The 16,120-nt window shown below is 42.1% G+C and overlaps 1 pseudogene; it reads right to left on the bottom strand.

The window, feature by feature from the left end:
• The window catches only part of LOC115160189 (sorting nexin-30-like), a 74,530-nt pseudogene that overhangs the window by 47,213 nt on the left and 11,197 nt on the right, over positions 1–16,120 (bottom strand).

The following is a 16,120-nucleotide window of genomic DNA, read 5'->3' as shown; positions in this document are numbered from 1 at the left end:
TGGTATGGTGGAAATATGGTATGGTGGTAATATGGTATGTGAGGTCCCTCAGTATGGTGATAATATGGTATGGTGGTAATATGGTATGGTGGTAATATGGTATGGTGATAATATGGTATGTGAGGTCCCTCAGTATGGTGATAATATGGTATGGTGGTAATATGGTATGGTGGTAATATGGTATGGTGGTAATATGGTATGGTGGTAATATGGTATGGTGGTAATATGGTATGGTGAGGTCCCTCATATGGTGGTAATATGGTATGGTGGTAATATGGTATGGTGGTAATATGGTATGGTGGTAATATGGTATGATGGTAATATGGTATGGGTAATATGGTATGGTGTTATGATAATATGGTGAGGTCCCTCAGTATGGTGGTAATATGGTATGGTAATATGGTATGGTGGTAATATGGTATGGTGGTAATATGGTACGGTGGTAATATGGTATGGTGAGGTCCCTCAGTAAGGTGATAATATGGTATGGTGGTAATATGGTATGGTGGTAATATGGTATGGTGGTAATATGGTATGGTGTTGAGGTCCCTCAGTATGGTGGTAATATGGTATGGTGGTAATATGGTATGGTGGTAATATGGTATGATGGTAATATGGTATGGTGGTAATATGGTATGGTGAGGTCCCTCATTATGGTGGTAATATGGTATGGTGGTAATATGGTATGGTGATAATATGGTACGGTGGTAATATGGTATGGTGAGGTCCCTCAGTATGGTGGTAATATGGTATGGTGGTAATATGGTATGGTGGTAATATGGTATGGTGGTAAAATGATATGGTGAGGTCCCTCAGTATGGTGATAATATGGTATGGTGACAATATGGTATGGTGGTAATATGGTATGGTGGTAATATGGTATGGTGGTAATATGGTATGGTGATAATATGGTATGGTGATAATATGGTATGGTGTTAATATGGTATGGTGTGGTCCCTCAGTATGGTGGTAATATGGTATGGTGGTAATATGGTATGGTGGTAATATGGTATGGTCCATCAGTATGGTGGAAATATGGTATGGTGGTAATATGGTATGGTGATAATATGGTATGGTGATAATATAGTATGATGGTAATATGGTATGGTGATAATATGGTATGGTGATAATATGGTATGGTGGTAATATGGTGAGGTCCCTCAGTATGGTGATAATAAGGTATGGTGGTAATATGGTATGGTGATAATATGGTATGGTGATAAAATGGTATGGTGGTAATATGGTATGGTGGTAAAATGGTATGGTTAGGTCCCTCAGTATGGTGATAATATGGTATGGTGATAATATGGTATGGTGACAATATGGTATGGTGGTAATACTGTATGGTGGTAATATGGTATGGAGTTAATATGGTATGGTGGTAAAATGGTATGGTGAGGTCCCTCAGTATGGTGATAATATGGTATGGTGGTAATATGGTATGGTGGTAATATGGTATGGTGATAATATGGTATGGTGAGGTCCCTCAGTATGGTGATAATATGGTATGGTGGTAATATGGTGAGGTCCCTCAGTATGGTGATAATAAGGTATGGTGGTAATATGGTATGGTGATAATATGGTATGGTGATAAAATGGTATGGTGGTAATATGGTATGGTGGTAATATGGTATGGTGGTAATATGGTATGGTGAGGTCCCTCAGTATGGTGATAATATGGTGTGGCGGTAATATGGTGTGGTGGTAATATGGTATGGTGGTAATACGGTATGGTGGTAATATGGTATGGTGGTAATATGGTATGGTGAGGTCCCTCAGTATGGTGATAATATGGTATGGTGGTAATATGGTATGGTGAGGTCCCTCAGTATGGTGATAATATGGTATGGTGGTAATATGGTATGGTGGTAATATAGTATGGTGAGGTCCCTCAGTATGGTGGTAATATGGTATGGTGGTAATATGGTATGGTGGTAATATGGTATGGTGGTAATATGGTATGGTGGTAATATGGTATGTGAGGTCCCTCAGTATGGTGATAATATGGTATGGTGGTAATATGGTATGGTGGTAATATGGTATGGTGAGGTCCCTCAGTATGGTGGTAATATGGTATGGTGGTAAAATGGTATGGTGGTAATATGGTATGGTGGTAATATGGTATGATGGTAATATGGTATGATGGTAATATGATAATATGGTGAGGTCCCTCAGTATGGTGGTAATATGGTATGGTAATATGGTATGGTGGTAATATGGTATGGTGGTAATATGGTATGGTGGTAATATGGTACGGTGGTAATATGGTATGGTGAGGTCCCTCAGTATGGTGGTAATATGGTATGGTGGTAATATGGTATGGTGATAAGATGGTATGGTGATAATATGGTTTGGTGATAATATGGTATGGTGAGGTCCCTCAGTATGGTGATAATATGGTATGGTGGTAATATGGTATGGTGAGGTCCCTCAGTATGGTGACAATATGGTATGGTGGTAATATGGTATGGTGAGGTCCCTCAGTATGGTGATAATATGGTATGGTGGTAATATGGTATGGTGTTAATATAGTATGGTGAGGTCCCTCAGTATGGTGGTAATATGGTATGGTGGTAATATGGTATGGTGGTAATATGGTATGGTGATAATATGGTATGGTGAGGTCCCTCAGTATGGTGATAATATGGTATGGTGGTAATATAGTATGGTGAGGTCCCTCAGTATGGTGATAATATGGTATGGTGGTAATATGGTATGGTGGTAATATGGTATGGTGGTAATATGGTATGGTGGTAATATGGTATGGTGGTAATATGGTATGGTGGTAATATGGTGAGGTCCCTCAGTATGGTGATAATAAGGTATGGTGGTAATATGGTATGGTGATAATATGGTATGGTGATAAAATGGTATGGTGGTAATATGGTATGGTGGTAATATGGTATGGTGGTAATATGGTATGGTGGTAATATGGTATGGTGAGGTCCCTCAGTATGGTGATAATATGGTGTGGCGGTAATATGGTGTAGTGGTAATATGGTATGGTGGTAATATGGTATGGTGGTAATATGGTATGGTGAGGTCCCTCAGTATGGTGATAATATGGTATGGTGGTAATATGGTATGGTGGTAATATGGTATGGTGGTAATATGGTATGGTCCCTCAGTATGGTGATAATATGGTATGGTGGTAATATGGTATGGTGGTAATATGGTATGGTGAGGTCCCTCAGTATGGTGGTAATATGGTATGGTGGTAATAGGGTATGGTGGTAATAGGGTATGGTGAGGTCCCTCAGTATGGTGGTAATATGGTATGGTGGTAATATGGTATGGTGGTAATATGGTATGGTGGTAATATGGTATGGTGGTAATATGGTATGGTGGTAATATGGTATGGTGAGGTCCCTCAGTATGGTGGTAATATGGTATGGTGGTAATATGGTATGGTGATAAGATGGTATGGTGATAATATGATATGGTGATAATATGGTATGGTGAGGTCCCTCAGTATGGTGATAATATGGTATGGTGGTAATATGGTATGGTGAGGTCCCTCAGTATGGTGATAATATGGTATGGTGGTAATATGGTATGGTGTTAATATAGTATGGTGAGGTCCCTCAGTATGGTGGTAATATGGTATGGTGGTAATATGGTATGGGGATAATATGGTATGGGGATAATATGGTATGGTGAGGTCCCTCAGTATGGTGATAATATGGTATGGTGGTAATATAGTATGGTGAGGTCCCTCAGTATGGTGATACTATGGTATGGTGATAATATGGTATGGTGGTAATATGGTATGGTGGTAATATGGTATGGTGGTAATATGGTATGTGAGGTCCCTCAGTATGGTGATAATATGGTATGGTGGTAATATGGTATGGTGGTAATATGGTATGGTGATAATATGGTATGGTGGTAATATGGTATGGTGGTAATATGGTATGTGAGGTCCCTCAGTATGGTGATAATATGGTATGGTGGTAATATGGTATGATGGTAATAGGGTATGGTGGTAATATGATAATATGGTGAGGTCCCTCAGTATGGTGGTAATATGGTATGGTAATATGGTATGGTAGTAATATGGTATGGTGGTAATATGGTATGGTGATAATATGGTATGGTGGTAATAGGGTATGGTGGTAATATGGTATGGTGGTAATATGGTATGGTGATAATATGGTATGGTTGTAATATGGTATGGTGATAATATGGTATGGTGGTAATATGGTATGGTGATAATATGGTATGGTTGTAATATGGTATGGTGATAATATGGTATGGTGGTAATATGGTATGGTGGTAATATGGTATGGTGAGGTCCCTCAGTATGGTGGTAATATGGTATGGTGGTTATATGGTATGGTGGTAATATGGTATGGTGGTAATATGGTATGGTGGTAATATGGTATGGTGATAATATGGTATGGTGGTAATATGGTATGGTGATAATATGGTATGGTGGTAATATGGTATGGTGAGGTCCCTCAGTATGGTGATAATATGGTCTGGTGGTAATATGGTATGGTGGTAATATGGTATGGTGATAATATGGTATGGTGGTAATATGGTATGGTGGTAATATGGTATGGTGGTAATATGGTATGGTGGGGTCCCTCAGTATGGTGATAATATGGTATGGTGGTAATATGGTTTGGTGGTAATATGGTATGGTGGTAATATGGTATGGTGGTAATATGGTATGGTGGTAATATGATAATATGGTGAGGTCCCTCAGTATGGTGATAATATGGTATGGTGGTAATATGGTATGGTGAGGTCCCTCAGTATGGTGGTAATATGGTATGGTGGTAATATGGTATGGTGAGGTCCCTCAGTATGGTGGTAATATGGTATGGTGGTAATATGGTGTGGTGGTAATATGGTATGGTGGTAATATGGTATGGTGTGGTAATATGGTGTGGTGGTAATATGGTATGGTGGTAACATGGTATGGTGGTAATATGGTGTGGTGGTAATATGGTATGGTGGTAATATGGTATGGTGGTAATATGGTGTGGTGGTAATATGGTGTGGTGGTAATATGGTGTGGTGGTAATATGGTATGGTGGTAATATGGTATGGTGGTAATATGGTATGGTGGTAATATGGTATGGTGGTAATATGATAATATGGTGAGGTCCCTCAGTATGGTGATAATATGGTATGGTGGTAATATAGTATGGTGAGGTCCCTCAGTATGGTGATAATATGGTATGGTGATAATATGGTATGGTGGTAATATGGTATGGTGGTAATATGGTATGGTGGTAAAATGGTATGGTGGTAATATGGTATGGTGGTAATATGGTATGTGAGGTCCCTCAGTATGGTGATAATATGGTATGGTGGTAATATGGTATGGTGGTAATATGGTATGGTGGTAATATGGTATGGTGGTAATATGGTATGTGAGGTCCCTCAGTATGGTGATAATATGGTATGGTGGTAATATGGTATGATGGTAATAGGGTATGGTGGTAATATGATAATATGGTGAGGTCCCTCAGTATGGTGGTAATATGGTATGGTAATATGGTATGGTAGTAATATGGTATGGTGGTAATATGGTATGGTGATAATATGGTATGGTGGTAATAGGGTATGGTGGTAATATGGTATGGTGGTAATATGGTATGGTGATAATATGGTATGGTTGTAATATGGTATGGTGATAATATGGTATGGTGGTAATATGGTATGGTGGTAATATGGTATGGTGGTAATATGGTATGGTGAGGTCCCTCAGTATGGTGGTAATATGGTATGGTGGTTATATGGTATGGTGGTAATATGGTATGGTGGTAATATGGTATGGTGGTAATATGGTATGGTGGTAATATGGTATGGTGAGGTTCCTCAGTATGGTGGTAATATGGTATGGTGGTTATATGGTATGGTGGTAATATGGTATGGTGGTAATATGGTATGGTGGTAATATGGTATGGTGGTAATATGGTATGGTGATAATATGGTATGGTGGTAATATGGTATGGTGATAATATGGTATGGTGGTAATATGGTATGGTGAGGTCCCTCAGTATGGTGATAATATGGTCTGGTGGTAATATGGTATGGTGGTAATATGGTATGGTGGTAATATGGTATGGTGGTAATATGGTATGGTGGTAATATGGTATGGTGGGGTCCCTCAGTATGGTGATAATATGGTATGGTGGTAATATGGTATGGTGGTAATATGGTATGGTGGTAATATGGTATGGTGAGGTCCCTCAGTATGGTGGTAATATGGTATGGTGGTTATATGGTATGGTGGTAATATGGTATGGTGGTAATATGGTATGGTGGTAATATGGTATGGTGAGGTCCCTCAGTATGGTGGTAATATGGTATGGTGGTTATATGGTATGGTGGTAATATGGTATGGTGGTAATATGGTATGGTGGTAATATGGTATGGTGGTAATATGGTATGGTGATAATATGGTATGGTGGTAATATGGTATGGTGATAATATGGTATGGTGGTAATATGGTATGGTGAGGTCCCTCAGTATGGTGATAATATGGTCTGGTGGTAATATGGTCTGGTGGTAATATGGTATGGTGGTAATATGGTATGGTGGTAATATGGTATGGTGGTAATATGGTATGGTGGGGTCCCTCAGTATGGTGATAATATGGTATGGTGGTAATATGGTGTGGTGGTAATATGGTATGGTGGTAATATGGTATGGTGGTAATATGATAATATGGTGAGGTCCCTCAGTATGGTGATAATATGGTATGGTGGTAATATGGTATGGTGAGGTCCCTCAGTATGGTGGTAATATGGTATGGTGGTAATATGGTATGGTGAGGTCCCTCAGTATGGTGGTAATATGGTATGGTGGTAATATGGTGTGGTGGTAATATGGTATGGTGGTAATATGGTATGGTGGTAATATGGTGTGGTGGTAATATGGTATGGTGGTAATATGGTGTGGTGGTAATATGGTGTGGTGGTAATATGGTGGGGTGGTAATATGGTATGGTGGTAATATGGTATGGTGGTAATATGGTATGGTGGTAATATGATAATATGGTGAGGTCCCTCAGTATGGTGATAATATGGTTTGGTGGTAATATGGTATGGTGAGGTCTCTCAGTATGGTGGTAATATGGTATGGTGGTAATATGGTATGGTGAGGTCCCTCAGTATGGTGGTAATATGGTATGGTGGTAATATGGTGTGGTGGTAATATGGTATGGTGGTAATATGGTATGGTGGTAATATGGTGAGGTCCTTGGTAATTCCCAAGCCTGATTTGTATTTATATTGTAGAACTGACCATCTGTTCATCCATTCTATATCTGGGACCACCAGGCTATGAAAGTCCTATAAATCGGGGGTTAAAAATGACCGGAGGACTCAAAAACGCGAAAGGTTTGTGTGTGCAGAGTGGACCCTTGGTTAATGTAACCGGTTCCACCATGTGTTTCCTCCAGCTCAGCGTGCAGAGTGGACCCTTGGTTAATGGAACCGGATCCACCGTGTTCCACCGTGTGTTTCCTCCAGCTCAGCGTGCAGAGTGGACCCTTGGTTAATGGAACCGGGTCCACCGTGTTCCACCGTGTGTTTCCTCCAGCTCAGCGTGCAGAGTGGACCCTTGGTTAATGGAACCGGTTCCACCATGTGTTTCCTCCAGCTCAGCGTGCAGAGTGGACCCTTGGTTAATGGAACCGGTTCCACCATGTTCCACCGTGTATTTTCTCCAGCTCAGCGTGCAGAGTGGACCCTTGGTTAATGGAACCATGTTCCACCGTGTGTTTCCTCCAGCTCAGCGTGCAGAGTGGACCCTTGGTTAATGGATGACTTAGTAATCTCCTCACTATCATACACACCCCGCCCCTACGGCAGTGTACAGTATTACATAGTCAATTGTGTGTATTACAGCAGTGTACAGTATTACTGTCATAGTATTACATAGTAAAGTGTGTGTATTACATCAGTATACACTATTACTATAGTATTACATAGTAAAGTGTGTGTATTACAGCAGTATACAGAATTACTATAGTATTACATAGTAAAGTGTGTGTATTACATCAGTATACACTATTACTATAGTATTTCATAGTAAAGTGTGTGTATTACAGCAGTATAGAGTATCGTTTCGGTATTGAGTATCGTTCTGGTATTGAGTATCGTTCAAGTATCGAGTAACGTTCAAGTATCGAGTATCGTTCCGGTATTGAGTATCGTTCCGGTATTGAGTATCATTTCGGTATTGAGTATCATTTTGTTATTGAGTATCGTTCAAGTATCGAGTAACGTTCAAGTATCGAGTATCGTTTTGTTATTGAGTATCATTCGAGTATCGTTTTCATATTGAGTATCGTTCCAGTATCGTTTTGGTATCGAGTATCGTTTCAGTATCGAGTATCGTTTCAGTATCGAGTATCGTTTCGGTATTGATTATCATTCGAGTATCGTTTTGGTATTGAGTATTGTTCCAGTATCGAGTATCGTTTTGGTATTGAGAATCGTTTCCCGTATCGATTATCATTTTGGTATTGCGCATCATTCCAGTATCGTTTTGGTATCGAGTATCGTTTCAGTATCGAGTATCGTATCAGTATTGAGTATCGTTTCAGTATCGAGTATCGTTTTGGTATTGAGTATCGTTTCAGTATCAAGAATCGTATCAGTATCGTTTTGCTATCGAGTATCGTTTTGGTATTGAGTAACGTTTTGGTATTGAGTATTTGGTATTGAGTATCATTCCAGTATCATTTTGGTATTGAGTATCGTTTCAGTATCGAGTATCATTTTGGTATTGAGTATCGTTTTGGTTTTGGTATTGAGTATCGTTTCAGTATCAAGTATCATTTTGGTATTGAGTATTGTTTCAGTATCGAGTATCGTTTTGCTATCGAGTATCGTTTTGCTATCGAGTATCGTTTTGCTATCGAGTATCGTTTTGCTATCGAGTATCGTTTTGCTATCGAGTATCGTTTTGGTATCGAGTATCGTATCAGTATCGAGTATCGTTTCAGTATCGAGTATCGTTTTGCTATCGTTTTGGCATTGAGTATCGTTTTGGTATTGAGTATCATTTTGGTATTGAGTATTTTGTTACTAAACCCGGTTATCAGCATCCAAGTCAAAATTCTGGTATCGTGACAACACTAACACAATATCTGGGCTAGAATCCCCATTAGGCCTGACCATTGTGTTGGTTAGGAATGGCTCTTCCTCCTGGCCTGGTTAAACCACACTGGTCACTGTGTTCACCGTTCTTTCACTTCACAGCGCAGCATTCAGTCTGGCGTAACCGGGGTAACCGGGGTAACCAGGGTAACTCTAATCAGCCAAGGATCAAGCTCTTATTCTCAGACAACGTAAACACAACTAAACAAAAACCCTAAATCATTGGCAGGGTTTATAATGAGTCTGGGACAACGTAAACACAACTAAACAAAAACCCTCAACCATTGGCAGGGTTTATAATGAGTCTGGGACAACGTAAGCACAACTAAACAAAAACCCTCAACCATTGGCAGGGTTTATAATGAGGACAGTTATCCAACGCTGCCATGCATACGACCCTTATCACAAACGCTGGACGGTTGCCATGATATAGTCCATCTACTCTAGTCCCATATCTGTCCTCTGGACTGTGATTACTGTCTTCGTCCCAAATGGCGCCCCATTCTCTATATAGTGCACTACTTTTGACCAGAGTCCTATGGGTCTCCCTATGGACCCTGGTCAAAAGTTGCCCACTATAAAAGGGAATAGGATGCCATTTGGGACACAGAACCAAGCTGTTGTTCTGACGGACCCTGAACCCATTACCATGGGGACAGGGCATTCTGATTCAGCACTAGAACAGCATATCCCATAATAATACTCCACATGAGGAGGGCTCTGAGAGGAGTGAGGAGAGGTGAAGAGGGGTGAGGAGGGGTGAGGAGAGGTAAAGAGGGGTGAGGAGGGGTGAGGAGAGGTGAAGAGGGGTGAGGAGAGGTGAAGAGGGGTGAGGAGGGGTGAGGAGAGGTGAAGAGGGGTGAGGAGAGGTAAAGAGGGGTGAGGAGGGGTAAAGAGGGGTGAGGAGAGGTGAAGAGGGGTGAGGAGAGGTAAAGAGGGGTGAGGAGAGGTAAAGAGGGGTGAGGAGAGGTGAAGAGGGGTGAGGAGGGGTGAGGAGAGGTGAAGAGGGGTGAGGAGAGGTGAAGAGGGGTGAGGAGAGGTAAAGAGGTGTGAGGAGGGGTGAAGAGGGGTGAGGAGGGGTAAAGAGGGGTGAGGAGAGGTAAAGAGGGGTGAGGAGAGATAAAGAGGGGTAAGGAGGGGTGAGGAGGGGGATGAGCGAGAAGTGAGAGACGACAACACGGTGTTGCTCCGGCCTCAGGCTAAGTTGGTCTGTTTGATGACAGAATAAACACAGAACTCTAACAACAAGAAAGCTTTATGAATGTAAAGGTTGGGGCAGATGCTGTATTTTCCCCTCCACATTACAGGTAGTGTTTTCCAGATCTGACTTCCTGGGTGACTTCAGCTTCACGTGTCCTCCAGACGGAAACAGACAGCTTCTCCACTGTCATATAGACAAAGTCTCCATGGAACTGAGAGACAGCGAGAGGACCCTACCTACCTTAGTGACCACTCTGTAGGTGATGTACGTCTCCATGGTGGAGACGTGTTTCTTCGGGTCGTCGACGGTGACGAAAAGGTCACGTGTTTCTACATCCAGGTCGTCATCCAGCTGCAGCCGGTTCAGGAGGGAAGACGAGGACGAGGGACTCGATGTCTCCACCGGTGTCCCATTGGGCAGGCTTGGGTCCTAGAAGCAGGAAACATGAAGAACAAAAAGCTTTAGTAGTTGGATGTGTCCTAAATATCACCCAACGTAGTGCACTACTTCTGACCAGAGAATACCACCCAACGTAGTGCACTACTTCTGACCAGAGAATACCACCCAACATAGTGCACTACTTCTGATCAGAGAATACCACCCAACGTAGTGCACTACTTCTGAGCAGAGAATACCACCCAACGTAGTGCACTACTTCTGACCAGAGAATACCACCCAACATAGTGCACTACTTCTGAGCAGAGAATACCACCCAACGTAGTGCACTACTTCTGACCAGAGAATACCACCCAACGTAGTGCACTACTTCTGACGAGAGAATACCACCCAACATAGTGCACTACTTCTGACGAGAGAATACCACCCAACATAGTGCACTACTTCTGATCAGAGAATACCACCCAACATAGTGCACTACTTCTGACCAAGGAATACCACCCAACGTAGTGCACTACAGACATGACTGGTACTCTACAGCTAATAACAGATCACATGACTGGTGCTCTACAGCTAATCACAGATCACATGACTGGTGCTCTACAGCTAATCACAGATCACATGACTGGTACTCTACAGCTAATAACAGATCACATGACTGGTACTCTCCAGCTAATCTAATAACAGATCACATGACTGGTACTCTACAGCTAATCACAGATCACATGACTGGTACTCTACAGCTAATCACAGATCACATGACTGGTACTCTACAGCTAATCACAGATCACATGACTGGTACTCTCCAGCTAATAACAGATCACATGACCGTGCATCCGGCAAAGGCGGAGGTGTTGCTAACATTTACGATAGCAAATTTCAATTTACAAAAAAAAAAAACAATGACGTTTTCGTCTTTTGAGCTTCTAGTCATGAAATCTATGCAGCCTACTCAATCACTTTTTATAGCTACTGTTTACAGGCCTCCTGGGCCATATGCAGTGTTCCTTACTGAGTTCCCTGAATTCCTATCGGATCTTGTAGTCATAGCAGATAATATTGTAATTTCTGGTGACTTTAACATTCACATGGAAAAGTCCACAGACCCACTCCAAAAGGCTTTCGGAGCCATCATCGACTCAGTGGGTTTTGTCCAACATGTCTCTGGACCTACTCACTGCCACAGTCATACTCTGGACCTAGTTTTGTCCCATGGAATAAATGTTGTGGATCTTAATGTTTTTCCTCATAATCCTGGATTATCGGACCACCATTTTATTGCGTTTACAATTGCAACAAATAATCTGCTCAGACCCCAACCAAGGAAGATTAAAAGTCGTGCTATAAATTCTCAGACAACCCAAAGATTCCTTGATGCCCTTCCAGACTCCCTCTGCCTACCCAAGGACATCAGAGGACAAGAATCAGTTAACCACCTAACCGAGGAACTCAATTTAACCTTGCGCAATACCCTAGATGCAGTTGCACCCCTAAAAATTAAAAACATCTGTCATAAGAAACTAGCTCCCTGATATACAGAAAATACACGAGCTCTGAAGCAAGCTTCCAGAAAATTGGAACGGAAATGGCGCCACACTAAACTGGAAGTCTTCCGACTAGCTTGAAAAGACAGTACCGTGCAGTACCGAAGAGCCCTCACTGCTGCACGATCATCCTATTTTTCCAACTTAATTGAGGAAAATAAGAACAATCCGAAATTTATTTTTGACACTGTCGCAAAGTTAACTAAAAAGCAGCATTCGCAAATGGAGGATGGCTTTCACTTCAGCAGTAATAAATTTATGAACTTCTTTGAGGAAAAGATCATGATCATTAGAAAGCAAATTACGGACTCCTCTTTAAATCTGGGTATTCCTCCAGGGCTCCATTGTCCTGAGTCTGCACAACCCTGCCAGGACCTAGGATCAAGGGAGATACTAAAGTGTTTTAGTACTATATCTCTTGACATAATGATGAAAATAATCATGGCCTCCAAACCCTCAAGCTGCATACTGGACCCTATTCCAACTAAACTACTGAAAGAGCTGCTTCCTGTGCTTGGCCCTCCTATGTTGAACGTAATAAACGGCTCTCTATCCACCGGATGTGTACCAAGCTCACTAAAAGTGGCAGTAATAAAGCCTCTCTTGAAAAAGCCGAATCTTGACCCAGAAATTATAAAAAACTATCGGCCTATATCAAATCTTCCATTCCTCTCAAAAATTTTAGAAAAAGTTGTTGCGCAGCAACTCACTGCCTTCCTGAAGACAAACAATGTATTCGAAACGCTTCAGTCTGGTTTTAGACCCCATCATAGCACTGAGACTGCACTTGTGAAGGTGGTAAATGACCTTTTAATGACGTCAGACCGAGGCTCTGCATCTGTCCTCATGCTCCTAGATCTTAGTGCCGCTTTTGATACCATCGATCACCACATTCTTTTGGAGAGATTGGAAACCCAAATTGGTCTACATGGACAAGTTCTGGCCTGGTTTAGATCTTATCTGTCGGAAAGATATCAGTTTGTCTCTGTGAATGGTTCGTCCTCTGACAAATCAATTGTAAATTTCGGTGTTCCTCAAGGTTCCGTTCTAGGACCACTATTGTTTTCACTATATATTTTACCTCTTGGGGATGTCATTCGAAAACATAATGTTAAATTTCACTGCTATGCGGACGACACACAGCTGTACATTTCAATGAAACATGGTGAAGCCCCAAAATTGCCCTCGCTAGAAGCCTGTGTTTCAGACATAAGGAAGTGGATGGCTGCAAATGTTCTACTTTTAAACTCGGACAAAACAGAGATGCTTGTCCTAGGTCCCAAGAAACAAAGAGATCTTCTGTTGAATCTGACAATTAATCTGGATGGTTGTACAGTCGTCTCAAATAAAACTGTGAAGGACCTCGGCGTTACTCTGGACCCTGATCTCTCTTTTGAAGAACATATCAAGACTGCTTCAAGGACAGCTTTTTTCCATCTACGTAACATTGCAAAAATCAGAAACTTTCTGTCCAAAAATGACGCAGAAAAATTAATCCATGCTTTTGTTACTTCTAGGCTCGACTACTGCAATGCTCTACTTTCCGGCTACCCGGATAAAGCACTAAACAAACTTCAGTTAGTGCTAAATACGGCTGCTAGAATCCTGACTAGAACCAAAAAATTTGATCATATTACTCCAGTGCTAGCCTCCCTACACTGGCTTCCTGTTAAGGCAAGGGCTGATTTCAAGGTTTTACTGCTAACCTACAAAGCATTACATGGGCTTGCTCCTACCTATCTTTCCGATTTGGTCCTGCCGTACATACCTACACGTACGCTACGGTCACAAGACGCAGGCCTCCTAATTGTCCCTAGAATTTCTAAGCAAACGGCTGGAGGTAGGGCTTTCTCCTATAGAGCTCCATTTTTATGGAATGGTCTGCCTACCCATGTGAGAGACGCAGACTCAGTCTCAACCTTTAAGTCTTTACTGAAGACTTATCTCTTCAGTAGGTCCTATGATTAAGTATAGTCTGGCCCAGGAGTGTGAAGGTGAACGGAAAGGCTGGAGCAACGAACCGCCCTTGCAGTCTCTGCCTTGTCGGTTCCCCTCTTCCCACTGGGATTCTCTGCCTCTAACCCTTTTACAGGGGCTGAGTCACTGACTTACTGGTGTTCTTCCATGCCGTCCATGGGAGGGGTGCGTCACTTGAGTAGGTTGAGCCACTGACGTGGTCTTCCTGTCTGGGTTGGCGCCCCCCCCTTGGGTTGTGCCGTGGCGGAGATCTTTGTGGGCTATACTCGGCCTTGTCTTCGGACGGTAAGTTGGTGGTTGTAGATATCCCTCTAGTGGTGTGGTGGCTGTACTTTGGCAAAGTGGGTGGGGTTATATCCTGCCTGTTTGGCCCTGTCCGGGGGTATCATCGGATGGGGCCACAGTGTCTTCTGATCCCTCCTGTCTCAGCCTCCAGTATTTATGCTGCAGTAGTTTATGTGTCGGGGGGCTAGGGTCAGTCTGTTACATCTGGAGTATTCTCTTGTCTTATCCGGTGTCCTGTGTGAATGTAAATATGCTCTCTCTAATTCTCTCTCTCTCTTTCTTTCTTTCTCTCGGAGGACCTGAGCCCTAGGACCATGCCTCAGGACTACCTGGCATGATGACTCCTTGCTGTCCCCAGTCCACCTGGCCATGCTGCTGCTCCAGTTTCAACTGTTCTGCCTGCGGCTACGGAACCCTGACCTGTTCACATGGACGTGCTTGTTGCACCCTCGACAATTACTATGATTATTATTATTTGACCATGCTGGTCATTTACGAACATTTTAACATCTTGACCATGTTCTGTTATAATATCCACCCGGCACAGCCAGAAGAGGACTGGCCACCCCTCATAGCCTGGTTCCTCTCTAGGTTTCTTCCTAGGTTTTTGGCCTTTCTCAGGAGTTTTTCCTAGGGAGTTTTTCCCAGCCACCGTGCTTCTTTCACATGCATTGCTTGCTGTTTGGGGTTTTAGGCTGGGTTTCTGTACAGCACTTTGAGATTTCAGCTGATGTACGAAGGGCTATATAAATAAATTTGATTTGATTTGATTTGATTTTTGATGACTGGTACTCTCCAGCTAATCTAATAACAGATCACATGACTGGTACTCTCCAGCTAATAACAGATCACATGACTGGTGCTCTACAGCTAATCACAGATCACATGACTGGTACTCTACAGCTAATCTAATAACAGATCACATGACTGGTACTCTACAGCTAATCACAGATCACATGACTGGTGCTCTACAGCTAATCTAATAACAGATCACATGACTGGTACTCTACAGCTAATCACAGATCACATGACTGGTACTCTACAGCTAATCTAATAACAGATCACATGACTGGTACTCTACAGCTAATCTAATAACAGATCACATGACTGGTACTCTACAGCTAATAACAGATCACATGACTGGTACTCTCCAGCTAATAACAGATCACATGACTGGTACTCTACAGCTAATCACAGATCACATGACTGGTGCTCTACAGCTAATCACAGATCACATGACTGGTACTCTACAGCTAGTCACAGATCACATGACTGGTGCTCTACAGCTAATCTAATAACAGATCACATGACTGGTACTCTACAGCTAATAACAGATCACATGACTGGTACTCTACAGCTAATCTAATAACAGATCACATGACTGGTACTCTACAGCTAATAACAGATCACATGACTGGTTCTCTACAGCTAATCACAGATCACATGACTGGTACTCTACAGCTAATCACAGATCACATGACTGGTGCTCTACAGCTAATAACAGATCACATGACTGGTACTCTACAGCTAATAACAGATCACATGACTGGTACTCTACAGCTAATAACAGATCACATGACTGGTTCTCTACA

The sequence above is a fragment of the Salmo trutta genome, chromosome 23 (genome assembly GCF_901001165.1).
Source record: "Salmo trutta chromosome 23, fSalTru1.1, whole genome shotgun sequence".
NCBI lineage: Eukaryota > Metazoa > Chordata > Actinopteri > Salmoniformes > Salmonidae > Salmo > Salmo trutta.
Note: the sequence above shows the minus strand (reverse complement) of the source record. Positions and strands in the feature narration are given on the sequence as shown.